Source organism: Chiloscyllium plagiosum, unplaced genomic scaffold (assembly GCF_037043375.1).
Source record: "Chiloscyllium plagiosum isolate Xiang-an unplaced genomic scaffold, Cpla_swu_hap1 HiC_scaffold_19, whole genome shotgun sequence".
Taxonomy (NCBI): Eukaryota; Metazoa; Chordata; class Chondrichthyes; order Orectolobiformes; family Hemiscylliidae; genus Chiloscyllium; species Chiloscyllium plagiosum.
In genome coordinates, this window is record NW_028270157.1 from 8106989 (window position 1) to 8133335 (window position 26347).

The following is a 26347-nucleotide window of genomic DNA, read 5'->3' on the forward strand; positions in this document are numbered from 1 at the left end:
TGGTACCTCTGGGAAGCAAATAGTTTTAAAATCACGACAAAGGTCATGTTGCGCTGCAAACAGCACAACCACTCCCCCCCTCCCCACCAGCCAAGGACAGTATTGCCTCACGTCCATGTGCCAATTGTTCAATTTTGTCCATGGAAAGTTGGCTCTTTGTCAATGCAAACATCTTTCAAAATAAAGTTTAGAACGTTTGCAGGCAGTCACTCACTACCCCCTACTCTTCAGTCAAAAATCTCGATTAGTTTAAAATAAAAATCAGAGGAGAAAGTGAGGTCTGCAGATGCTGGAGATCAGAGCTGAAAATGTGTTGCTGGAAAAGCGCAGCAGGTCAGGCAGCATCCAGGGAACAGGAGAATCGACATTTCGGGCATAAGCCCTTCTTCAGGAAACGTTGATTCTCCTGTTCCCTGGATGCTGCCTGACCTGCTGCGCTTTTCCAGCAACACATTTTCAGCTTAAAAAAAAAATCAGCCAGAGATGCACCACTTTTGATAAAAGTAGAAAAGCACTCTGCAATTCACATGTATATTGTAACTGGTATACAGCAGTCAGAAGAAATATTAGCTTGGAGTTTGTAGCTGTAATGGTGGTGAAACTCTCAGTCTTTACTGTAATTACCAAATGAAACCTACAGTAGCTTTGCTGTTCCCACGTGTAGAGCTAAATATGGAAGTCAAGAACTGACTCTCGGTGATTCTTTGATCATATCAGCTACATTGCTGAAGCCCGCATAGGTGACAATTTGGTACAAGTCACTGAACTGCTGAAAGCTTTTCTACTTTATAATCTCTCTGGTACAAACTCTTGAAAAGACATATTGCTAACAAGGTGCAACTGGGGTTTTATCCACGTATTATATCACAACTACTTCAAGAAAACCTCTCTGGCTCTGGAAGCAAATTATACATTTTTGTAATGTCAATGTTTTCCATTTTAATTCAAGCTTCCACAATATAATACAATTTCAAAAAATCATTTGTATGAAGTTTCAGCTTCTATGAGTATGCCCCAATCTTTATGATTGATATTTTCTCCCCACAAATTTAAATGTAAGCATTCTACCTCACTACCAATTAGTCAAAACTCCCAAGTTCCTTGGAGCCTGAAGGTGACCAATCAGCCTTCTCCTAGACCTTCCCAATGCCTGTCAGTCAGTCACCTGGAAAGGCACAGAGAGCAACACGATGACAAATCTTTGACTGTATTATTTCAGCACCATCACACAGAAACATGATGAAAAACCAAATCAAAGATTCACCACCTGGTTGGAGTGGCCAGTAATGGCCCACAGTTCTAACTTGTGACCAGAAAGAACACTCTCACAATTTTAACGACTAACTGTATGTCTCCAGTGGTTTTTGAGTCATAGAGATGCACAGCACGGAAACAGACCCTTCAATCCAACTCGTCCATGCTGACCAGATATCCCAAATTAACCTAGTCCCATTTGCCAGCCCTTCAAACCCTTCCTATTTATATACCCATCCAGATGCCTTTTAAATGTTGCAATTTTACCAGCCTCCACCACTTCCATACATGCACCATCTGTGTGAAACAGTTGCCCCTCAAGTCCCTTTTAAATCTTTCTCCTCACATCCTAAACCTATGCCCTCTAGCTGTGGACTCCCCGATTCTCAGGGAAAAGCCTTGTCCATTTACCCTATCCGTGCACCTCATGATTTAATAAACTTCTATAAGGTCACCCCTCAGCCACTGACAGTCCAGGGAAAACAGCCTCTCCCTATAGCTCAAATCCTCCAACCCTGGCAACATCTTTGTAAAGGACACACCAGACACGTGGAGACTGTTTAAGGAGCAATTGTTGTGAGTGATGCACAAATTTGTTCCTCTGAGATAGGTAAGAAGGGGTAAGATTAAGGAGCCTAGGATGACAAGAACAGAGGAGTTACTCGTCAAAAGGAAGAAGGCAGCTTACGTAAGTTAGAGAGAGCAAGGATCTAGCAGAGCTTTAGAGGATTACAGGCTTGCCAGAAGGGAGCTCAGAAATGGACTGAGGAGAGCCAGGAGGGAGCACGAGAAAGGCTTGGAAAGAAGGATTAGGGAGAACCCAAAGGCATTTACTCATGCGTGAGGAATAAAAGAATGATCAGGGAGAAGGTAGAGCCAGTCAGGGATAGCATAGGGTTATTGTGCATGGAGGCTGAGCAGATAGGGGAAGCCCGAAATGTGTTTGCTCCGGTTTTCACCAAGGAAGGGGACCTTGTTGTGAATAAGAACTTTGAGGAGCTGGGATACAGGCTTGAACAGATCAAGATTGATGGTGTTGATGTGCTGGAAGTTATGGCAAACATTAAGATTGATAAGTCCCCAGGGCCAGACCAGATTTATCCTAGGTTGCTTCAGGAAGTGAGAAAGGAGGTTGCTAAGCCGCTGGCGAGGATGTTTGCCTCTTCACGCTCCACAGGAGTTGTACCGGAGGATTGGAAGGAGGTGAATGTTGTTCCTCTTTTCAGTAGGGGTAATAGGGAAATCCCTGGCAATTACAGACCAGTCAGTCTTACATCCGTGGTCAGCAAAGTTTTGGAAAGGATTCTGAGGGATAGTATTCATGAATATTTGGAAAAGCATAGTGTGATTAAAGGCAGTCAGCATGGCTTTGTGAGGGGCAGGTCATGCCTCAAATTTTATTGAGTTCTTTGAGGAGGTGGCATGACAGGTCGAAGATTGAGTAGTGGATGTGGTGCATATGGGTTTCAGCAAGGCATTTGATATGGATCCCCATGGTAAGCTCATTCATAAAGTCATGAAGTATGGGATACAGGGAGATTTGGCTCTCTGGATTCAGAATTGGTTGGCTGACAGAAGACACAGAGTGGTTGTAGATGGAAAGTATTCTGTCTGCAGGACAGTGTTGAGTGGGATCCCGCAGGGCTCTGTACTTGGGCCTCTGCTCTTTGTAGTTTTTATAAATGACTTGGATGAGGAGGTTGAGAGGTGGGTTAGTAAATTTGCAGGTGACACAAAAGGTTGGAGGTGCCGTTGACAGTACTGAGGGATATTGCAGGCTGCAGCGCAACATAGACAGGATGCAGAGCTGGGCTGAGAAATGGCAAATGGAGTTCAACCTGGATAAATGTGAAGTGATGCATTTTGGAAGGTCAACCTCGAATGCTGAATATAGGATTAAAGACAGGATTCTTGGCAGTGTGCAGGATCAGAGGGATTTTGGTGTTTGAGTACATAGATCCCTCAAAGTTGCCACCTAAGTGGATAGGGTTGTTAAGAAAACATATGGTATTTTGGCTTTCATTAACAGGGAGATAGAGTTTAAGAGCTGCGAGATTTTGCTACAGCTGTACAAGTCCCTCGTGAGACCACACTTGGAATATTGTGTCCAGTTCTGGTTGCCCTACTATAGGAAAGATTCGGAGGCTTTGGTGAGGGTGCAAAGATGATTTATCAGAATGCTGCCTGGACTGGAGGACTTGCCTTATGAACAGAGGTTGACTAACCTCAGACTTTTCTCTCTGGAGAGAAGGATTGAGGTACCTGATCGAGGTATACAAGATAATGAGAGGAATGGATAGAGTCAATAGCCAGAGACTTTTCCCCAGGGCAGGATTGACTGGCATGAGGGGTCATAGTTTTAAGATATTAGGAGAAAGATATATAGGGGACCTCAGAGGAAGACTTTTTATGCAGAGAGTTGTGAATGCATGGAATGTGTTGCCAGCCGTGGTGGCGGAAGCAGAGTCATTGGGGACATTTACGCGACTGCTGGACATGCACATGGATAGCAGTGAATTGAGGGGTGCGTAGGTTAAGTTATTATATTTTACATTAGGATTAATCCCCAGCAAAACATCGTGGGTCAAAGGGCCTGTTCTGTGCTGTACTTTCCTAAATCTTTTCTGAGCCCTTTCAAGTTTCAAAACATCCAATAGGAGGGAGACCAGAATTGAATACAATATTCCAAAAGGGGCCGAACCAATGTCCTGTACAACCGCAACTTGACCTCCCAACTCCCATGCTCAAAAGGAGTTGATTGGACTGCAGGCAGACCCACTCTCTACTTTGGTTACGTAAAGTGGCATTCAGATTGGGAAACAATGTTCCCAGAGATAATAAGAAAGGAAGAAAACATTTGCATTCACTGAATGAATTACAAATCCCAAAAATTTGTCCTCAAATTGCTCCACAGCCAATTAATGAGTACAGTGTAATTACCTCTGTTTTAATTGGCTAGCAGCCTAATGCAGGGGTTTAATGCCTGTGTTGGGCAGGGAATTCTCTATGATGTCCAATCCAATGTAACAGAACCTCCAACAGCAGGCAGCAATGGTGAGCAGCAGACAAACAGGAGGCCGAAGGAACACAGCAAGACAGGCAGTGTCAGGAGATGGAGAAGTCAACCTTTGGAGTATTAACCCTTCTAGCTGTGTTCTTCCAACCTTCTGTTTGTCTACTTTTGATTCTAGTGCCTTTTTTGGCTCTAATCAATGATGAGCAATTGTGCCAAGACTTCCACCAGCAGGTGGTGATAGTGAGTGGGGGGGGGTACTGCGACAGTTGAATAGACCGTCTCGAGAAAAAAAATGTTGTTATCTTTGTGGGAAGGAGGGCTCATGAGAAGAAACACTTCCCTTTTCAACCTCTTCCCTTCTTGTTTGTAATAACCTGATGCCAGTGGAATAAAGAATCCTTGCTTCATAATGTTTGCGTCGTCTGTATTTTCAAGTCTCATAATACAGACATAGAACATAGAAACGTACAGCACAGAACAGGCCCTTAGGCCCACGATGTTGTACCAAGGTTAATCCTAATGTAAAATATAGTAACAACCTACACACCCCTCAACTCACTGCTATCCATGTGCATGTCCAGCAGTTACTTAAATGTCCCCAATGACTCTGCTTTCACCACCACCGCTGGTAACGCATTCCATGCATTCACAGCTCTCTGAGCAAAAAACCTACCTCTGACGTATCTTTTATACCTTTCTCCTAATATCTTCAAACTATGATTTCTCGTACCAGTCAATCCTGCCCTGGGGAAAGTCTCTGGCTAACCCTGACCCTGTTTTTAATAGGCGAAATTGGACTTTTAAACTGAACATGATAGTGCAACTTTCAGACTTGAACCTTCAAGTTGTGGGCGGCACGGTGGCACAGTGGTTAGCACTGCTGCCTCACAGCGCCAGAGACCCGGGTTCAATACCCGCCTCAGGCAACTGACTGTGTGGAGTTTGCACATTCTTCCCGTGTCTGCGTGGGTTTCCTCTGGGTGCTCCGGTTTCCTCCCACAGTCCAAAGATGTGCAGGTCAGGTGAATTGGCCATGCTAAATTGCCCGTAGTGTTAAGTAAGGGGTAAATGTCGGGGTATGGGTGGGTTGCGCTTCGGCGGGTCGGTGTGGACTTGTTGGGCCGAAGGGCCTGTTTCCACACTGTAAGTAATCTAATCTAATCTTAAAGATGACACACTGAAACCTCTGTCTCTTGCGTATAAAAAAACCCGAAAGATATTTCCTTTGGTGAATGGCTGAATTTATTTTGAACTGCAAACTATGCACCAATATATTTCCAGTTGAAACCTTCTCCATATCACTTTGAAAGACTATATAGACTGACATGCACTTAAGTACAAGCTCAAATTAGATTCTTACCTAAATAGACCATGGGAATAAGAGAACATGCTGCGTAGATAATATGTACTTCTCTTCAACCTGCTGTAGCTATCTCCAGCAAACATTACAATATTCATTATTGCAAGTAATGCCCACCCAAGATAGGATGTACAACATGTTTAAGTTTGCTACTGATCGAGCATTATCTGCAAGTTATTAATGCGTCATTTGTCATGTCAGCTGCTGCGTCCTGGAAGTCAGAAATTATAGCCTCTTTTTTTTCTATGCTTGACAAAATAGGCTTGATACTGATGATGATAAGGTTAAAGGCAATTGCAATGACACTCAAACAATGTTGCAGAGACACAAATTATATCACATAATTAACAAGTAAAGCATTAGACCATAACAGCAAATAAAAAGGGCATGGGATTTAATCCCACATTCATAGTGCAGATGTAATTCCTACGACTGCCCCCTACAGGTTGTCAGATGTAAAGAGAGTGTTGCTTTTTTCTCTTTTAAGCAGTACGACAGATTGCCTTCATGTCTGTGAACTGAGAATTGACCGGAGTTTCCTCCCTCGATCAGTACTCAATGTAAATATATGTGTGATGGAAGAAATGGACCAGGCTCTAGCTTCTTAACTTGTTAAGTCAAGTCACCATAGCCCTGCCAGACCATATGGCTGCTCTCCTCATTAGAAAGAGACAACTAGTGGAGTTTTAAACGGGGGATCACCATGCCTCAGGTGAGGGGAGACGTTGAGAAGGAGAATCCTTTATGACAGCTAGTGTAGGAATTGAAACCTTGCCGTTGGCATCATTCTGTTTGACAAACTAGCTGTTCAGCCATTCTGTCTGACAAACTAGCTGTCCAGCCAACTGAGCAAAGCAACCCCCTCCCCTGGGTTAACTAGGCTGATATTAGTCACAACCTGTTTTCCTCAGGAGGCTAATGACACAATGACCAATTTTTAAATCGATGCACATAGAAAGCATTATATGATTAGATTAGATTACCTCCAGTATGGAAACAGGCCCTTCGGCCCAACAAGTCCACACCAACCCTCCAAAGAGTAACTTACTAAGACCCCTTCCCCTACCCTATATTTACCCTTGACTAATGCACCTAATGCTGTGTGCAATTTAGCATGGCCAATTCACCTGACCTGCACATCTTTGGATTGTGGGAGGAAACCGGAGCACCCGGAGCACAGGGAGAATGTGTGGAGTTTGCACACACAGTCAGAGGCTGGAATCAAACCCAGGTCCCTGGCGCTGTGAGGCAGCAGCGCTAAGCGCTGAGCCACTGTGCCATCCTGGATACATCACAGCTTGGTAAGGAAACTGCTTTTCCCAAGACCATTAAGAAACTACAGAAAGTCATGAACACAGCCCAGTCCATCATCCAAACCAGCCTTCCATCCATTGACTCCGTCTACACTTCCCACTGCCTAGGAAAAGCAGCCAACATCATCAAAGATCCCTTCTATGCCAGTTATATTCTCTTCCGTTGGGCAGAGGATATAAAAGTTTGAATACATGTGCAAATAGATTCAAGAACAGCTTCTTCTGCATTGTTATCAGACTTCTGAATGAACCTCAAATGCTAATTCTGATTTTTCTCTCTCTCGGTGCACCTTTTCTACGCTGTAACACTGTATTATGCACTCTGTTCTGTTAATCTGATACATTTTGCATGACAAGATCTGCCTGTACAGCAGCAAATTAACACTTTTCACTGTATCTTGGTACGTGACAACAATAAATCAATCACATGTTGACTAAACACACATGGAGAAGCATCAAGTGTATCCAACAGCCGTGGAACTATACTGCAGGAGCTCGAGCCAGGGTGTTCAGGAAAGCAACAAGAGAAAACTAAATGACTAAATTCCCCTGCCCTCCCAAAAGGTTCTTTATTGTGCACGCTCAAATTTTAAACATTGGGACACAGAGTTCCCAGAAACCACTTCATTAAAATCAGAAAGCATTCACGTTCACTTGGTACCTTTCAGATCCTAAGTATTCCCCGCCACCCCCACAAAGTGCTCCACAGCCAACGAATTTTACATGCAGTAATAAAGTCATCGTTGTTAAGTCAGAAAATCTGGCTACCAATCTGTGTACAGCAAAGTCACCCAAATAGCAGTGAGATAAATCAAAATGTAAAACAGAGCTGAACTTCCACTCCAAATTCCACAACCCAAGACACCCTGTATGCTTTACAGTCACATCAGAGCTCCCACCCACTGCCTTTCCTCTGACCACTCAACTTTGGTTCTAGAGATGGAGGATCATAACTAAAATCTGGTCGATCTGCTCTGTGCCCTGTCAAGGACCCTTGCATCCTTCAGATCATGTGATTATCTATGCTGGAAGCTAGACTTTAGCCTGGGTCTAACTAGAGTCAAGCTGTAGCATATCCTCTTTGCTGATGTACTCTTGGCCTGATTTATAATGCTCCTATGCTTTGGTTACCACTCTCTAAATATGCTGTGCCACTTTCAACAATGAATCCACTTACATCCCAAGGTCTTCTGTTCCTGTAGACATTAAGCTCTAGGTTCAGGTTGCATTTCAACATATTGCTATCTAACTCCAAGGCAATAGCGGCATTACTGAGGCAAGCTGGCAGAGATAGATTAGGACTGTGCTCACCAAATAGTTTAAATAAGATGGCCAATTTGTAAAATAAAACGATACTCCTCTGCAATGCAATTATTGCTGGCAATAGCTACACTTCAATTTCAGAAGGTATCTATACAATTACTGTGCAGATAAGTAATTGATACAAACCTGGAGTCCTTTAAATAACAATTGTATCAACTTAAAATAAAGTTATATTACCAGGTTTGACATTTAATCACTGGAATAATTCACACAGCAAGCGTTTCGATACATTTTGTGGAAATTTCTTGCCATAAGCCAAAGAAATGCTTTCTCAAGATAGAAAAATACACCTTCAAGGGCTATTATCTTGATCCAACCTACATTATAATTAACCACCCATTTGCTCTTTTCTAGTACATCTTCTGAGTAAAGCAACCTGTGAAATTGTTATCACCCGTGTCTGGTGAAGGGTTGACGTTTGTATGAACACAAGTGAAAATATCTTAGCTTGCCAAAATCAAAACACACACATCCCTTTCAAAGAAACAGGGTGAGGTAGATCTTTTCACATCTTTTATTTAATAACTGGGATAACACACATATTATCAAAAGTTCAAATGAGAGCAATGGTAAATGTACAAGTCACTCAGCTTGTTTAAAAGGAAAACACAAACATATTAGACGTGGTGAACTGTGTATATTCAAACATCTTTTCAGGCCAATCTCTCACACGTTATCATGTTTGGCTTAAAGTAAAGCATGACTCAGCACAAGCAACTCTCTCTCTCTATGCCGTTCTTTAGTTAACTCCCTGGGGATTTAGCAAAGTAAGAAGCAATATCTTATTTCTGAACGTAACCCGAAAGCTCAGCTTCCAGGAGAGGATTTAACTGTCATGGCAACCCTCACAGCGATTCATATTTTGAGTCCATGACCAGTGTTCCAGATACAGGGCCATTGGAACATGAAGATGCGATTATAGAGGGATTTTTAAATTCATTGTGAGGGTGTCACTAGCTACACTAGCATTTATTGTCCATCCCTGATTGCACCGAGGACAGTCAAAGTCAACCACATTGTTGTGGGTCTGGAGTCAGCAGGTTCCTCCGCAAAAGGGCATTGGTGAACCAATGGGTTCTTCTTTCAACCATCAACAATAGTTTCATGGTTATCATTCGACTCTTAACTTCAGATCTTTAATGAATTCAAATTCCGTCATTTGCTGCGGTGGAGGATTTGAACCCATGTCCCCAGGACATTATCTGCTCCGTGGATTAATAGGTCTAGTGATTGCCTCCTTATTCTCAAATTTTCAAAAGGGTTTGGCTGAACATATCATTTATATCACAGTGCAGAACAGTAGGTCACCAAAATAAGTTCAGTTTCTGACTGGCATTCACACATAAATCGTTATCGTTAATGTTACAGAAACACCTTCCATTTACATAGGATGCTATATTACATTTTAAAAGGTGAAGGCACTTCAAGGAACATAAACCCAAAATAAAGTGCACTGCCAACATAGAGCACATCAGAGCTGGTGAATGGCTAAAGAGGTAAGATTTACACTGAATCTTAAAGAAATAGTGAAGGGGGAAATTTTAGGGAGGGCACACCACAGCTTAGATAGCTGAAGGCACAAGTGATGACGATGGTGCACAAGCAGTAGGAATACACAAGTAAATACATTAGAACAATATAAACTATTTGGAGGCTAGAGGAGCTGGAAGCATTACAGAGATGCGGAGACTGAGGTCATGGAGGGACTGAACACCAGGATGAGACTCTGAGGGGTGACCTTATAGAAGTTTATTAAATCATGAGGGGCATGGATAGGATGAAAAGTCTTTATTCCAGGATGGTGGAGTCCAAAACCAGAGGACATGAGTTTAAGTGAGAGTGGAAAAAAAAAGGACCTGAGGGGTCACTTTTTCATGCAGAGGGTGGTACATGTATGGAACAAGCTGCCAGGGGAAGTGGTGGAGGCTGGTACAATTACACCATTTAACAGGCATCTGGATAGGTATACGAATAAAGGTTTAGAGGAACATGGAGCCAATGGCACTAGGTCAGACTGGGATGGGTGGTTGACATTGAGTTATAGAGTCATAGAATCAGAGATGTACAGCATGGAAACAGACCATTTGGTCCAACCCGTCCATACCAACCAGATATCCAACCCAATCTCGTCCCACCTGCCAGTACCTGGCCCATATCCCTCCAAACCCTTCCTATTCATATACCCATCCAAATGCCTCTTAAATGTTGCAATTGTTCCAGCCTCCACCACGTCCTCTGGCAGCTCATTCCATACACGTACCACCCTCTGCGTAAAAATGTTGTCCCTTAGATCTCTTTTATATCTTTCCCCTCTCACCCTAAACCTATGCCCTCTAGTCCTGGACTCCCGACCCCAGGGAAAAGACTTTGCCTATTTACCCTATCCATGCCCCTCAGTTTTGTAATAGAATCAACGTTTCGGGCATAAACCCTTCTTCAGGAATGAGGAAGGTGTGCCAAGCAGGCTAAGATAAAAGGTAGGGAGGAGGGACTTCGGGGAGGGGTGTTGGGAATGCGATAGTGGAAGGAGGTTAAGGTGAGAGTGATAGGCCGGAGAGGGGGTGGGGGCGGGGGCAGAGAGGTCGGGAAGACGATTGCAGGTCAAGAAGACGGTGCTGAGTCCGAGGTTTGGGACTGAGATAAGGTGGGGGGGAGGGGAAATGAGGAAGCTGGAGAAATCTGCATTCATTACTTGTGGTTGGAGGGTTCCTAGGCAGAAGATGCGAGTCTGTTTGAGGACGTGGTTGAAGAGCTTCAGGACAGAGGAGATGACCTGGGGGGTGCAGTGAGAGAGGGACTCACTGAAATCCTTGTAGAGGGAGGGAGAGAGCTTCTTCAAGGAAGGCATCCTTGCAAGAGGATTCGCAGTAGGTTAAAATCAACTAGGAGAAAGTGAGGACTGCAGATGCTGGATTAGGGTGAGGGCTAACCCTAACCCTAATCTACTGCAAATCCTCTTGCAAGGATGCCTTCCTTGAAGAAGCTCTCTCCCTCTCTCTACAAGGATTTCAGTGAGTCCCTCTCTCACTGCACCCCCCAGGTCATCTCCTCTGCCCTGAAGCTCTTCAACCATGTCCTCAAACAGACTTGCATCTTCCGTCTAGGAACCCTCCAACCACAAGGGATGAATGCAGATTTCTCCAGTTTCCTCATTTCCCCTCCCCCCCACCTTATCTCAGTCCCAACTCTCGGACACAGCACTGCCTTCTTGACCTGCAATCTTCCTCCCGACCTCTCCGCCCCAACCCCTCTCCGGCCTATCACCCTCACCTTAACCTCCTTCCACCTATTGCATTCCCAATGCCCCTCCCCCAAGTCCCTCCTCCCTACCTTTTATCTTAGCCTGCTTGGTACACCTTCCTCATTCCTGAAGAAGGGCTTATGCCCAAAACGTCGATTCTCCTGCTCCTTGGATGCTGCCTGACCTGCTGCGCTTTTCCAGCAACACATCTTTCAGCTCTGATCTCCAGCATCTGCAGTCCTCACTTTCTCCTCAGTTTTGTAAACCTCTATAAGGTCACCCCCTTAGCCTCTGACGCTCCAGGGAAAACTGCCCCAGACTGTTCAGCCTCTCCCTTTATCTCAAATCCTCCAACACTGGCAACATCCTTGTAAATCTTTTCTGAATTCTTTCAAGTTTCACAACATCTTTCCAATAGGAAGGAAACCAGAATTGCACACAATATTCCAACAGTGGCCTAACCAATGTCCTGTACAGCCGCAACATGACCTCCCAACTCCTATATTCAATACTCTGACCAATAAAGGAAAGCATACCAAACGCCTTCTTCACTATCCTATTTACCTGCGACTCCACTTTCAAGGCCCTATGAACCTGCACTCCAAGGTCTCTTTGTTCAGCAACACTCCCTAAGACCTTACCATTAAGTGTATAAGTTCTGCTAAGATTTGCTTTGCCAAAATGCAGCACCTCACATTTATCGGAATTAAACTCTGTCTGCCACTTCTCAGCCCATTGGCCCATCTGGTTCAGATCCTGTTGTAATCCGAGGTAACCCTCTTCGCTGTCCACTACACCTCCAGTTTTGGTGTCATCTGCAAACTTACTAACTGTACCTCTTATGCTCGCATCCAAATCATTTATGTAAATAACAAAAAGTAGAGAACCCAGCACCGACCCTTGTGGCACTCCACTGGTCACAGGCCTCCAGTCTAAAAAACAACCCTCCACCACCACCCTCGGTCTTCTACCTTTGAGCCAGTTCTGTATCGAAATGGCTAGTTCTCCCTGTATTCCGTGAGATCTAACCTTGCTAATCAGTCTCCCATGGGGAACTTTGTCGAACGCCTTACTGAAGAAGTCCATATAGATCGCATCTACTGCTCTGCCCTCATCAATCTTCTTTGTTACTTCTTCAAAAAACTCAATCAAGTTTGTGAGACATGATTTCCCATGCACAAAGCCATGTTGACTATCTCTAATCAGTCCTTGCCTTTCTAAGTACATACACATCCTGTCCCTCAGAATTCCCTCCAACACTTGCCCACCACTGAGGTCAGGCTCACCGGTCTATAGTTCCCTGACTTGTCTTTACCGCCCTTCTTAAACAGTGGCACCACGTTTGCCAATCTCCAGTCTTCTGGCATCTCACCTGTGACAATCGATGGTACAAATATCTCAGCAAGAGGCCCAGCAATCACTTAAGGGTCTGTTTCCGTGCTGTATTGATAGAGTGGGAGCCAATTTAGGACAAAGATGGTGAGTGAATGGCACTCTATGAGCTCGGATATGGGTACATCTACGACCAGCTCATGTCAATGAATCAACATGATCCTGTGTGTTAGAACAGTGGGGTGAAAGCATAAGATGTCTTGGAAAGTCAAAATGTTTCCTACACTTCCTGGAGACCTCTTCCCATTTGGATTTGTCGATATTTTAAGTCATTGGCCAATGTAAATTTGTTGATGCCCAAACAGCAGGAAATCCGCCTGGTTATGATTAATTATTCGTTGGAAAGTGACACTGCATTTCAAATTATTCAGTTGAAATCTGTGGTATGAAAACAGGGCAAGTTCTGGAAATCAAATAACTTCCCATAGTGCATTATATTTGGTTGGTCTAACGTAGTCAAAGTAAATTAATTCACTTAGGTTTCACTATTCGATGTTGTCACCTGTACTAAAATAAGTATGGTCAACAACTGAAATGATGCACTACGCAAAAAGATTGTACAATAGCCTCCAAGTTGCAGCTACATAAATCTTTTACTACATACCTTGTCCTGACTATGACCAGTGGAATGCACTGGCAATCAAGCCCCATTATTCCCACAATCATCCCATTGATAGAATTGTTTTGATTCTATCTGAAAAATGGCCAATTGTTTCCTTTTTGTACTGCTATCCAGAATAAATGAGACTTTCATCAGTTTGCTTTAATAAAAACTCAAAAATAAATTCTGTTTTAAATAATCAAGTTATTTTAAAAATCAAGTGGGAAAACTAGTTAACAACTAAAGCTGTAATCCCAATTTAGAAATATATCCTCTTTCAATCCCAAATCAAACACACTCACATCACAAAAAACCAAAGTCTCTGCACAGTTGCTTTTTTGAAAAGTGCAAAAGAAAAAAATATTTTATGGCCAAACTAAAAGATAGAATTTGATGAATTCTCGCAATCCACCGTATTTCTTCTTTATGAAATCGAATTGCTGACAGCCATACACTGAAGGGAGGTCTTCCACACAAACATTGGTTCGAACGCAGGCAAGGTAACCATAAGTCTTTTGAAAATAATCGCACCTCAGCTTCTCAGAATTTACAAGATAGTCAAAATATTGAGATGTGAAATTGACTCAGGTTCTAATTAGTTCCATTAAAAAGGACAGGGAAGAAACTTATAGCTTTTACTACAAGCTTTGGGAGATCATTTTTCTCCTGGCTCCCTTGGCTTTTGAAAAAGAAACTAATGCTGGAGAGGATTGCCAGATCGCAGCAGCACAGATTTCCCTAATCTATTCCAAAACCAGATTATCCAGCAATTAAGGGCAATAAACCTGTATTTCCCTAAAAGCATTGCTTGGCTGCTTTTCTGAAGTCATTTGACTTTCATTAGCTAGCAGATGGGCCACAGATTACATTAAATTGTTGACCTCATTCCTTGGTTAAAAAAAATCTATTTAATCCAGAAAGTACCCAAACAGTTCAATATCTTGCAGTTTTCACATGGTCCATAAATATATGCAGTCAGATCTTCTATAACATGGATGGTTGTGTTCTTGTGCAACCCCATGTTATAGAAAAATTACGCTTTAGAAACAGTGCTTAAAATGTTGGTGATGTAATCACATTACAGCCAACACACGGTTTGAAAGTTCGCACTTTAGGAACAGCATCTCCAATTTGTCAATTGAGTTACAGTGAATTCACAGTGAGGAAACGTGTTATAGCAAACTGACCTGTTGTCATGCAGTTGCAACATGGTCGCACCCTTGGGAAATGCAAATCATTTCCAAATGCATTTCATTATGATGTAGACGTGAAATATACACAACACAAAAGTATATACATTAATAACATCAATTTTGTGTAAGAAAAGATGATATCTCCCTAGCTGTTGATGTCAATGGAGCTTGCCAGTATCCCTTCCATAAATAAGGAAACAGGCACTACCAATGCTATCAATACAATTTTCTAACCAAAGCATTGTTGTGAATCTGATGTTATTACTGCATTTACTATCCTGAAATCAAAACAGAATCTTGTTGACCCAGCAGATTCAGCAATTATTACAACTGGAGAACTCCAACGATTTTGAGAGATCCAACAAGTGATTTTCTAGCATATATTGAATTTCCACTTTTCCGTGCACGAGTTTCTCTGGACTTATAGAGTCATAGAGATGTACAGCATGGAAACAGACCCTTCGGTCCAACCTGTCCATGCTGACCAGATATCCCAACCCAATCTAGTCCCACCTGCCAGCACCCGGCCCATAATCCTCCAAACCCTTCCTAATCATATACCCATTTAAACGATAAAAATGGTCTTTCATTGACGCAGATTTCCCATATCCCCAAGGATCTTTTTCTATGTTGCAGATCTCCATCCACATCATCCCTTGCTAAAGTTGTACACCCCAATTTATCTCCATAAGATTTCCTTCAATTCTGTAGGAAACCTAAACTGCACTCTATGTCCTTCCCTTAAGGATAAGTATATGATGGCTTGCTGTCCCATATTTAAGAGTTATCTAACTGAGATAGGAAGATCAATTTATGAGTGGCCTATGTAGACCTCTACCTCGATCTCACTTTCGCTGTCATCATTAACTCTTCTTACTATCTGACATTCCTGATGAAAGGCTTATGCTTGAAATGTTGACTCTCCTGCTCCTTGGATATTGCCTGACCTATCGTGCTTTTCCAGTGCCACACTTTTCAACTTACTATCTGACACACGTGATTCTTCTTATCTTCCTTTCTACAATGGTATTGGAACATTGGAACTGGAGCAGGCCATTCAGCCTCTCAAGCCTGTTCCACATTCAAATGACATCATGGCTGATCTGTGGCCTAACTCCATATACCTGCCTTTGGCTCATATCTCCCTTATAACTCCATATATCTCCCTCAATCGCCTTGCATAACAAAATATTATCCATCTCGGATTTAAAATTAACAACTGATCCAGCATCCACTGTCATTTGTGGAAGGGAATTCCAAACCTCGCCCAACCTTTATATGTAGAAGTGATGCCTAACATCTCTCCTGAACGGTCTGGCCCTAATTTTCAGACGATGCAGTATAGTTTTAGAATCTTCACTTCAACCTGTTGATAGGACACCACCAACTTTTCTTCCCGGGATCTGGAATATCTATCAGATAATTCTCCTTTCAAACCTTAGTTATCTTTTACAGACTACTAAATGTTGCTTTTAAAGTCTCACTGTGTAAAAGGTAACAATCTTAACACTTCAATTCCTGTTAAATTATCATATTTCAACATCTTTCATCTTTGCTTTTTCTTAAGAAAAGATGCTCCTGTGAGTTTCTCCAGGAACACTGGCACATAATCAAACATAGAGGGTTCATCTTCCAGCCCTAAATGTGCATCAATTTTAGGGGACCTCTGATCTCATGACCATAAAGGATTCAAATGGATTAAACCTTATTGACTCAGTCAGAGTGTTTCTGGAAGCAAATAAACGCAAATCCAGCCATTTCTCCTCATCATGGAGATCTTCATGACAATATGCTTCAATTATTGACTTGACAGTCCAATGGCATCTCTCTGAAGCTTCCTGTTTCTGTGGAGTTATCCAGTCAATTAAAAAAAGGACCAAACTTTCCACGGCCACTTTAGCTGTGACTGGTCACAAAGGCTCCTACCACTCTAAAAAAACATGCCCAGGAACTGAATTACCATATCCAGAATAGAAAGCTGGAAGGTTGGTGTCCCACTTTTGTTTTGGTAACAGTCATATACAGTCTACTAATATCTGACTGAATGGTTTCTCAAAAACCGATATGGACATTAAAAGGTGCCAGAATAATTGCAAATTGCAGAATTCTTGGTGAGAATGGCATATTTCACAAAACTCCACTATGTCTTTGTGAAGAGTGGCCAGTAGAAATGATGGCATATTAATGCTGGGGCTTTCATATCACTACATTCCTGACAAAACAATTTGATGAACTACCCACATCATCCATTTATGATGGGGGCTGGTTAGTCCTAATGGCTGGATAGTCAGTCTGCAATGCTGACAGTCTAGGTTTAATTTCTCAGCTGGATGAAGGACTCTCCTTCTCAACCTTTCCCCTCACCCAAAGCATGGTGACCCTCAGGCTAAACCACCACCAGTTATCTGGTTGTAAATGAGAGACAGCAGCTCTACGGCCTGCTGAGGCTATGATGCTTTAGCAGTTCCACTACCTGATCAACGACCATCTATTTTTCCAGACCTGTAAAGAGGTCTCCACTTCCTCATCAAAACCCCATTTATAACACTGTACACTCCAGACTTCCCTCAGCCTTAACTCCAGTGGGAGCTAATTTTACTAACTTCCATAACTCCAGATCTGCTGGCCGAGCCTCAATTGAAGGACAAAACACTCATTTTGGATTATTTACTCCTTTAAATAAAAGGTTTGGCTACGTTATTACTTTGATGATGGACTTTGTTTAGCTATTCCTCTGGTACCACCAATGAAGGAAAGGTATCTGTAACCTGTTGGAACTGTTCCATCTCTTTGTCTTCAATCGGACTTTCTGTTATTTTGGGCAAAGCTACAACTTGCACTCCTGCCAAATAAATTCCGGGGATTCCATTCACCTTATCTGTATGAAACTTCTAAACAATGCCTACTTTTATTGTTGTTTCGAACATTAAGTCACATACAAAGTGAGCGCTGTACAAAGGAATGGGTATCTATTCTCCACTAATACCAATTAGAACATAGAACGGCATTGAACAGGAATGGGCTCTTCGGCCATGATGTTGTGCTGAACATGATGCCAAATTAAACTCAGCCTTTCTGCCTGCCAACGGGCTCACATCCCTCCATTCCTTCCACATTCATGTGCTAATCTAAAAGTCCCTGAAATGCCTCTATTGTATCTGCCTATACCAACATCATTACCAGTGAATTCCAGGCTCCTACCACTCTGTAAAAAGAAATGCCCCTCATGTCTCCTTTGAACTTTCCCCCTCTCAACTTAAAAACATGCCCCATGGCATTAGACATTTCAACTCTGGGTAAACGTTTCTAGATTGTTGAAAGATTATTAAAAAAAAATTATTGGAAGGTTGGCTTTCAGCATGCCCTTTGGATTAAAAGTAATGCCTTTCTCCAGGAAAAGAGAGTTTGAATAACTCCTGTATTCCTTAACACAGTTAAAGATTAGCTGTATCATGGGAGAAATCAGGGTGTACTTTTCCTCAACTCACATTCTCCTGCCTTGCCCCCATAGCTCTCAATTCCCCTTACTGATTAACAGGGGAAGGGGAGGGAGTGACTTGCAGCATTGAGTGAAAACTATGACAGTTGTCTTTCTTCTGACTTCCTCCATTTTTGAAATAAATCAAGGGTTGCTTGGTAACCATCAGCACAGGGTCCCACTCTCTGTTTCAAAAGCCATTTTTGAGCAATTAAGAATGTGACTGTTGTCAAAGTACACCCTCATTTCTCCCATGATGCAACTAATCTGTAACTGTGTTAAGGGATACAGAAGTTAAATCAAACCCTTTTTCCTGGAGAAAGACATTACTTTTCATCCAAAGGGCAGTTTGAAAACCAACCTTCCAATAATTGGCTTTACTGGAGAATATGTACCCATTTCTTAGTACTGAGGACACTCATGTCCGAAACAGTAAAAGTAGAAATTTCTCACAGATAGGGTCAATGCAATCCCAGTTTTTATTTTAAAAATTGGCAGGAATGCAAATTGTAGCTTTATCCATATATCATAGAAAATTCAATGGAGTGAAAGGGATGGAACAGTTTCCTTCATGTATAGTACCAGAGGAATGGCTAAACAAAGTCCATTTCCTGCCAAAGGTCTCAGTGATAAAGGACATAGTAATGTCACCAAAACTTTTATTTAGATATGTGGATAATTAAGAGCAATAAACCCCATCTCTCATCTCCCCAACAGCCTTGCTTGGCTCTTCTTCCAAAGTTCCATTTCTGTAGTCAACAGGTGGTTCATAACCTTAAACTGTTGACCACATTTCCTGGTTAAAACCCAGTTTAATCCTGAAGCTCGACAGGTAATTCCATATCTTCCAGTTTTTCATATAGTTCGTAACTATAGATGTATAGCCTCAACGCACCAGAGTTTTTTTTTATTTGATCGCCTACCGGATCCCTTTCCACTGGCATCTGTTCCTCTCTTTGAGTATAATTCCATGTAAGATCTATGTCCAGAAAGATGAGTTTATTTGCTTAATTAGCTTGTTATAAACTCATACAGATCTTGAAAACAAAATCACACACACAATGTTATGTATGTATAATGTAGCTTCTGGATTTTTTTTTCTCTACAGATCTCACAAAATGTAGATCTCTAGTATACAGGATATTTAGGTGTTAATCTGACCTGTTGCCTCAAGGCTGTGTTTCACGTGGAGAAGGATTTGTAAATTGGCATGTCCTGATAATGATCTTTGTGAATGGTTTGCATGGAGCTCAGGTCAGTCAGGAGGCAATTCTTAGCTGTTTATAAGTTTTGGGTGGGGTTTTGCATCCATAAGTAACATGTGATATTGCCATCCTTGAAATGGGATATGTGACAGATGCATCTTGGATTCAGTTTTACCCACGGCTGTTACTATTCCAACAAGTTGGGTTTATATAATGTGCAGTTATACAGTTATTACACTGAAGCATAGGAAAAATAATTTGATGTCAGTGACATGAGGAATGGCCAAGAGTTTGGTCAAGGAGGTGATTTTAAGGATGGTCTTAAAGACTTGTGGAAAGGCTGATGAGTTTCTACAGTAAAGTCACCATAGCCCCACTCTCTCATTGGCCTACTCCTGTTTCTACTTACCGTAGTCTACTCAGCCGCTCAAGGCTATTTCGCCATTCATTAGGATCATGCTGATCCACCATTCCTCATGTCCACTTTCCTGCCATTTCCCCTTCAACCTTGATTCACGACTGATCAAAAATCTATCAATCTCAGCCTTAAATATACAAGGAGCTCCAAAGACTCAGAGAAGAAATCCCTTCATTTATTGGTCTTAATTTGGAACCCTCAGTTCTGAGTTGATAGCCTCTGGTCCTAAACTCTCCCATGAACGGAAACATCCTCACAGCATTTACCCTGTCAAGTCCCTTAAAAATCTTACATGCTTTAATGAGATCACATCTCATTTTTCTAAACTCCAATGAGTCGAGTTTAACCTTTGCTCGTAAGACAATCCGTCCATACGGGGGATCATCGCAGTGAACTTTCTCTGAACTGTCTCCAATAAAATGATTGCATACCTTAATTAAGGGGATCGAAACTGCTCACAGTATTCCAGATGTGGTCTCATCAGTAATGTGTACAGTTGCAGTAAGACTCCCCTACTCTTGTACACCTCCTCCTTTGAAACAGGGAAGAATAATCCATTAACCGTCCTGATTACCTGCTGGCCTGGCTTACTGTGCTGTGTGCACAAGTTCCCCCAAGTCTGTTTGTGTTGCAGTTTTCTATCTGTTTAGTTTGGACACAGGGAGTGGGTAGTGGTTGTTTAACCCAAGGGTCACCATGCTTCAGGCAGGAGGGGGCAGCAGGGGAGAGCAGTGTTGAGGAGGGAAGTCCTTCATGGTCATCTCAGCCAGTGTGGGAACTGAGCCCACGCTGCTGGCATCACTCAGAGTCAGAGACAAGCTGTCCAGCCAACTGAACTAACCAACATATGACACTGCCAAAGCATGGAAGTGGGCAGCATGGGACTGTGGAAAGTCCAAGAGGTCAGAATTCAAGGAATGGAGAGGCTGTTTGAAGAGCTGCAGGATGTTAGAAATGGGGAGGGGTGAAGCTACAGAGATGTGAAATTGAAACTTCTGCGCTTCAGGTCCTGGGGGGAGGGGTGTGGTGATAGGGAGCTAACCTTGGCCAGTGGTGACAGGGTGGAACATGTGCTGGTTTGGATATAGGCAGCAGAGATTTGAATGAGCTAAAATGTTAGAACGCAAGAGCTAAGAGCATGAGCAGACCATTCAGCCCTTCGAGGCTGCTCCGCCATTTAACATGATCAAGGCTGATGGTCTCGATCTCAACACGCACTTTCCTGCCCACTCCCCATAACACTTTAACCCACTACTAATTTTTAAAAAAAATTATTTCCTCTTTAAATTTACTCAAAGTCCCAGCATCCACTGCGCTCCGGGCAGTGAATTTCACAGATTCAGGATCCTTTGAGAAAAGTAATTTCGTCTCATCCCTGTTTTAAATCTGCTACCCCTTATCCTAAAATGATGAGGGGGAAATGGGAGGCCTGTCGGTGGAGCATTGATACAGTTGAGCCTCCAGGTTACAAATAGGGAGGGTTTCTGCAAAGGAATTGGGGGGTGGGGGTCCACTTTACGGATCTCCAGTTGGCCATCTTTGTGGTATAGAAAGGAGGATTAAAAAAAAATTTACCTCACGCTTAAATAGGGAGCTGCATTTGCAAACACCCTGAAATAACCACTAGTTAGGAGGACATCATTACTGACTGGTGTGCTGAAGGGGCCAAAACAGGTTTTATAAGTGGATATTAATTAACCAAACTTCTAAAAGAAAACATCTTCAGAGGTAATTTTCGACAAAAAGAATCACATAGTAAGATATGTAGACGTCAGTAAAGATTGCAGAGGTTGAAGAGATCACATGTGAGTATATGGTGAACTGAGACACAGTGTTGGCTCACGTCAGAACGAATGGATCAACATCAAACCAGTCACATTATGCACAGTAAAGTTCACTGCCCATTAGGAGAAGTTGCATGAAGTGTACAAAACAGAACACAGCATCATGGACAGACTACTGCATATTCCAGTCTGGATCCTTCACTGATTCAGCTCATCTTACAAACCCTCACTCACAACATGGTTATTGTTCAATTGTGTTCCATCCTATCGACTATTGCAATCATAAATGTCGCAATGCTCACCTTTATTAGTTTCATAATGAAGGAAAGAATCGCTGTGTGTACGCGTTTAGGCAAGTACAAATCAAAAATAGAAATTGCTGGAAAAGCTCAGCAGGTCTGGCAGCATCTGTGGAGAGAAATCAAAATTAGCGTTTTGGTGACCTTTCATCTGAAATCAGTTCTGAGGAAGGGCCACGGGACCTGAAACATTAACTCTGATTTCTCTCCACAGCTGCAGTCAGACCTGCTGAGCTTTTCCAGCAATTTCTATTTTTGTTTCAGATTTATAGCATCCACAATTCTTAAGTGGAGATCAAACTGACTTTCACATAATGTTTAAACATAAAGTTTCATGCTTTGTGTTTATGTCTTTATCTGAACTTCTCCATAGTGTTCCTATCCAATTAATCCCTCGTCCCAATAGATCACATATTCTCCAAGGACTTTTATCTGATGGTACTGTATTCTTCTGCAGATACTACACTTACAGCTGAAGTACGACAGCATATTGCACCACTTTTCAAAATCAATCTTCTCTCTGAATATAGTGCTCATGAAGCCGTGCAGTAAAACAATCCAAAATTCCTGCCACCAGTGGATTTCACAATATTTTAAAAGAGCACCATCATTCTGACTCAACCTCTTTCAGACCTACACTAGTAAGAGATAAAAACTGAAAGAACTGCAGATACCGTAAATCAGAAACAAATTCAGAAGTTGCTGGAAAAGCTCAGCAGGTCTGGCAGCATCTGTGGAGAGAAATCAGAGTTAACATTTCGGATCTGAACTCAGTTCTGAGGAAGGGTCACTGGACCTGAAACGTTAACTCAGATTTCTCTCCACAGCTGCAGTCAGACCTGCTGAGTTTGTCCAGCAATTTCTATTTTTGTACACTTGTAACAGGTTTACTAGACCGGAGTCAGTGAGGATCATCTGTATCATTCCCGGCATCCAATCCAGAATGCAACTCACTAAATTGTAGCATTGCCTGGGTAAGGTATACAGGTTTGTTCCATGAGCTGCATGAAGTACTCTTGGAACACGTTTATTATCATTCGATTGCCACGAGCTGACACCAAAATTTATTTGCCATCATTTGTTTGCTCAGTGCATTATGTTTGTGTAACCTGAAAACTGAACTGCAGTTTGCTTGTAATGGCTGATGAACAGCACATTCCCACCCTGACCTAAATGTAGCCTAGCCCCAGCTCCTTCCATTCCATTGCAGTTAAGGTGTCGCCTGCCCTGGCAACTCATTCGCACGCCAGATGATCTGGCAACGCAGTTGGAAGATGGGGCCTGTATTAATGTTCTTTCAATGACCAGAAACCCAAATTTCAGGTAAGGTACTTTTTGACAACATTTACCACTGCAAAATATTCTTGAAGTGTTCGGCAGTGTTTCCGACAGTCTTTGGTGCCGTAGTCCTGGATTTGCTTCAGAGTCTTGTTGTGTGCCTCAGAGAGAGAGCACAGAAGACTGGGTGACCTGTCCACATGAAGAATATATGTGGTTCAGGGGTTAGCAATGCTAGTGCCTCTGGGTCTTCAGCACACAACGGGGAGATGGGCCACAAATTATAGAGAGGGAAAGCTCCATGACATTGCCTCTGGCATCTATGATCCTTGACCATGACGGAAGACTGGAAGATGATGTCATTGCATTTTTAGGAAAGAGGTGAACGCATTGGAGAGAGTGCAGAAGTGAGTTAATAGAATGGTTCCAGGGATGAGAAACCTCAGCCTCGAGGATAGATTGATGAGTTTGGGATTCTTCTCCTTGGAGAGAAGAATGCCGAGAGGAGATCTGGTTAAGGTTTTTAAAGTCATGAGGCGGCTGAACAGAGTGGATAAGGTCAAGCCATTTCCTCTTGGAACAGAAACAAGGGGAGGAGGGCACTGGTGTAGCGTGATGGTAAATGAAGCAAGGGTGTTTGATAACTGTTTTTCTCACTTCCCTGAGATGTTAGGATGTGGAATGCGCTGCCTGCACATGTTGTGGAGTCAAGTTCAATTGAGGCACTCAAGAGGGCATTGGATGGCTATTTGGATAGTAATGGTGTGTCGGGGGAAAAAGCAGGAGGCTGGCACTAGGTAATAGAATCAGTACAGGCGCAATGGGCCAAATATCACCTTTCTGGTGGTATTTTTCACCTCTACCTGTACATATTACTGGATAATAGTTGTCTGGTAGTAGTGAACTAACTCAACCTCCTTTGTCTTCCGCCTATCCCATGATCAGGGATAGAGGATTCACCACCAGAGGGTAGCTACAGAAGAAGCCTTCAAAGATATTAACAGGAAAAGACTGGGTAGATAAAGATAAGACTATTCCCACTGGTTGGGGATTCTAGAACAAGGGGCATAGTGTGATAATTAGGGTCAGACCATTCAGGAGCAAGCACTTCTACACAAAAAAGGTGGTACAGGTTTGAAACTCTCTCCAACCAACAACAGTGAGTGCTATCTCAGTGTTAATTTTAAATCGGAGATAAAATAAACGTTTTGTTTATTATTAGTACTTTTGCTTATTATGCCAAAAGGTAGGCATTTGGAGTTAGGCCACAGATCAGCTCAGTTACTGACAGAACAAGCTTGAGGGAGTCCTGTTCCTATGCAGCTAACAAGAAAGTCTATTGCACGATAGCAATAGGTACAAATACACTTGGTCAGATTCACAAGAACCTGAGGGTGTTGCCCCCTCTGAAAGCTGGTGAAGAACTCCTCATCTCCAACCACAGTGTATGTGTGTGTGTGTGACATCCGTAGAATGGGTGGCATCAATGTAGCAAGGACATTAACTTTTTCAGAATCATGACCATGGAAACCATAAGGATAGGAGAAGATGGAGGACATTTTGCCCAGCGAGTCTTCTCCACCATTCAGTTAGATGGTGGCTGATCCCTTAATCCTCAATTCCACTTTCCTGCCTTTACCCCACAACTCCCGATTCCTTCATAAGAAGGTAGAAACTGAATATGATGGAAATCTGAAATAAAAACAGAAATTGCTGTAGAAACTCAGCAGGTCCAGCAGCATCCGCCAAGAGAAAGCAGAGTCAACATTTTGGGTCCAGCAATCCTCCTTCAGTGGATCCCTTATTGATTAAAAATCTGTCGAGGTCAGCCACAGTATATTCAGTGACCCAGTCTTGACAGCCCTCTGTGGGAAAGAATTCCATGATTGACTATCTTCCTAACATTTCTCATCACTGTCTTAACTCTGTGAATCTGTCCTCTGATCCAAGAGTTTCCCACAAGGGGAAACAACCTCTCTGCACTTACCCTGCCAAACTCCTTAAGGATTTTCTACATTTCAATAAGGTTGCCTCTTATTCCCCTAAACTGCAATAAGTCCAAACTTTCCTTACCTAGGTATCAGCCTAGGTAAGCTTTCTCTGAACTGCTTCGAATGTCATTATAGCTTTCCTTAGATACAGTGTTCAAAACTGTTCTGAGTATTCCAGCAGTGGCCTGACTAGTACTTTGGATAGTTTCTGTAAAACTTCTCCAGTTTTGTACTTATTTGTTTTGAACTAAAGTCAGAAGTCACATAACACCAGGTTAAAGTCCAACGGTGCTCCGAAAATTAAGCCTTTGGACTCTCACCTGGTGTCGTATGACTTCTGACTTTGTCCACCCCAGTCCAACACCGACACCTCCACATCTATGAAATAAAAGCCAACAAACCACTTACCTTCCCTCATACCTGCTCAACTTGGAAAATAGCTTTTTGTGAGTCATGTACGAGGACTCACAAATCTTTGTGCTTTTTGAAATCTTTTCCCATTTAAAATGATATTCAGCTTCCTGCCAAAATGCTTAACCTCACAATTCCCCACATTAGGTTCCATCTGCCATGCTTCTGTCCATTGGGGTAACCTGCCGATATCTCTCTGTAGACATCCTCATTATTCTTTTTCCATCTCTTTTTTATGTCATCTACAAACTTGGCTGGAGCATTTTTCATTTCCTCATCGAAGTCATTAAAGTAATTGTGGTCCCATCACTGATCCTTGTGGCACTCCACTAGTTAAAGGCATTCCTGATAATGCCTCTTCCCCCCCCCCCCCCAACTCTCTGTCTGCCACTAGTTAGCCAAGCATCTATGTTATCTTATTAAAATAAATAATGTTTGCCATCTTATCAATGCTTTATCTTATACAACACTCGAGTGTTGCCTCGCAACTAAATTGGACGGGGAAATGGTCTACTTTCAGGTAACTCTCAGCAAGTTTTACTTTGTTTGGTTTATATGTGCAGCTGTAAATTTTACAAAAGTATAAAGAGACAGTTTAGATCTCAAGTCTTAACTTCTGAACAATTAAGCAGTCTTGGGACCACCCTCCCCCATTCACTCTACCACCACCACTTTTGGATTCAAATAGACTCCTGCCAATATTTTCAGAGGGATTAAACAGGAGCACATGTTTCAAAGGAAGCAGGCAAGAGCTGAGTAAAGGTGGTTTTGATTTGGTCAAAAACTGGAG

At 42.5% G+C, this 26347-nt stretch overlaps 1 protein-coding gene across 4 annotated transcripts in view; it reads right to left on the bottom strand.

The window, feature by feature from the left end:
- The window catches only part of LOC122559311 (sodium-coupled neutral amino acid transporter 4-like), a 115961-nt gene that overhangs the window by 65684 nt on the left and 23930 nt on the right, over positions 1 to 26347 (bottom strand). Inside the window, exon 1 of one of the 4 annotated variants that reach the window (XM_087997014.1) lies at positions 20226 to 20246. The exons of 2 other annotated variants lie outside the window; for them this stretch is intronic. The gene's annotated coding sequence lies outside the window, so the exon portion shown is untranslated. Of the gene's footprint in view, positions 1 to 8443; positions 8463 to 20225; positions 20247 to 26347 lie in introns of those variants that run through there. One more of the 4 variants, XM_087997015.1, reaches the window with a different exon arrangement.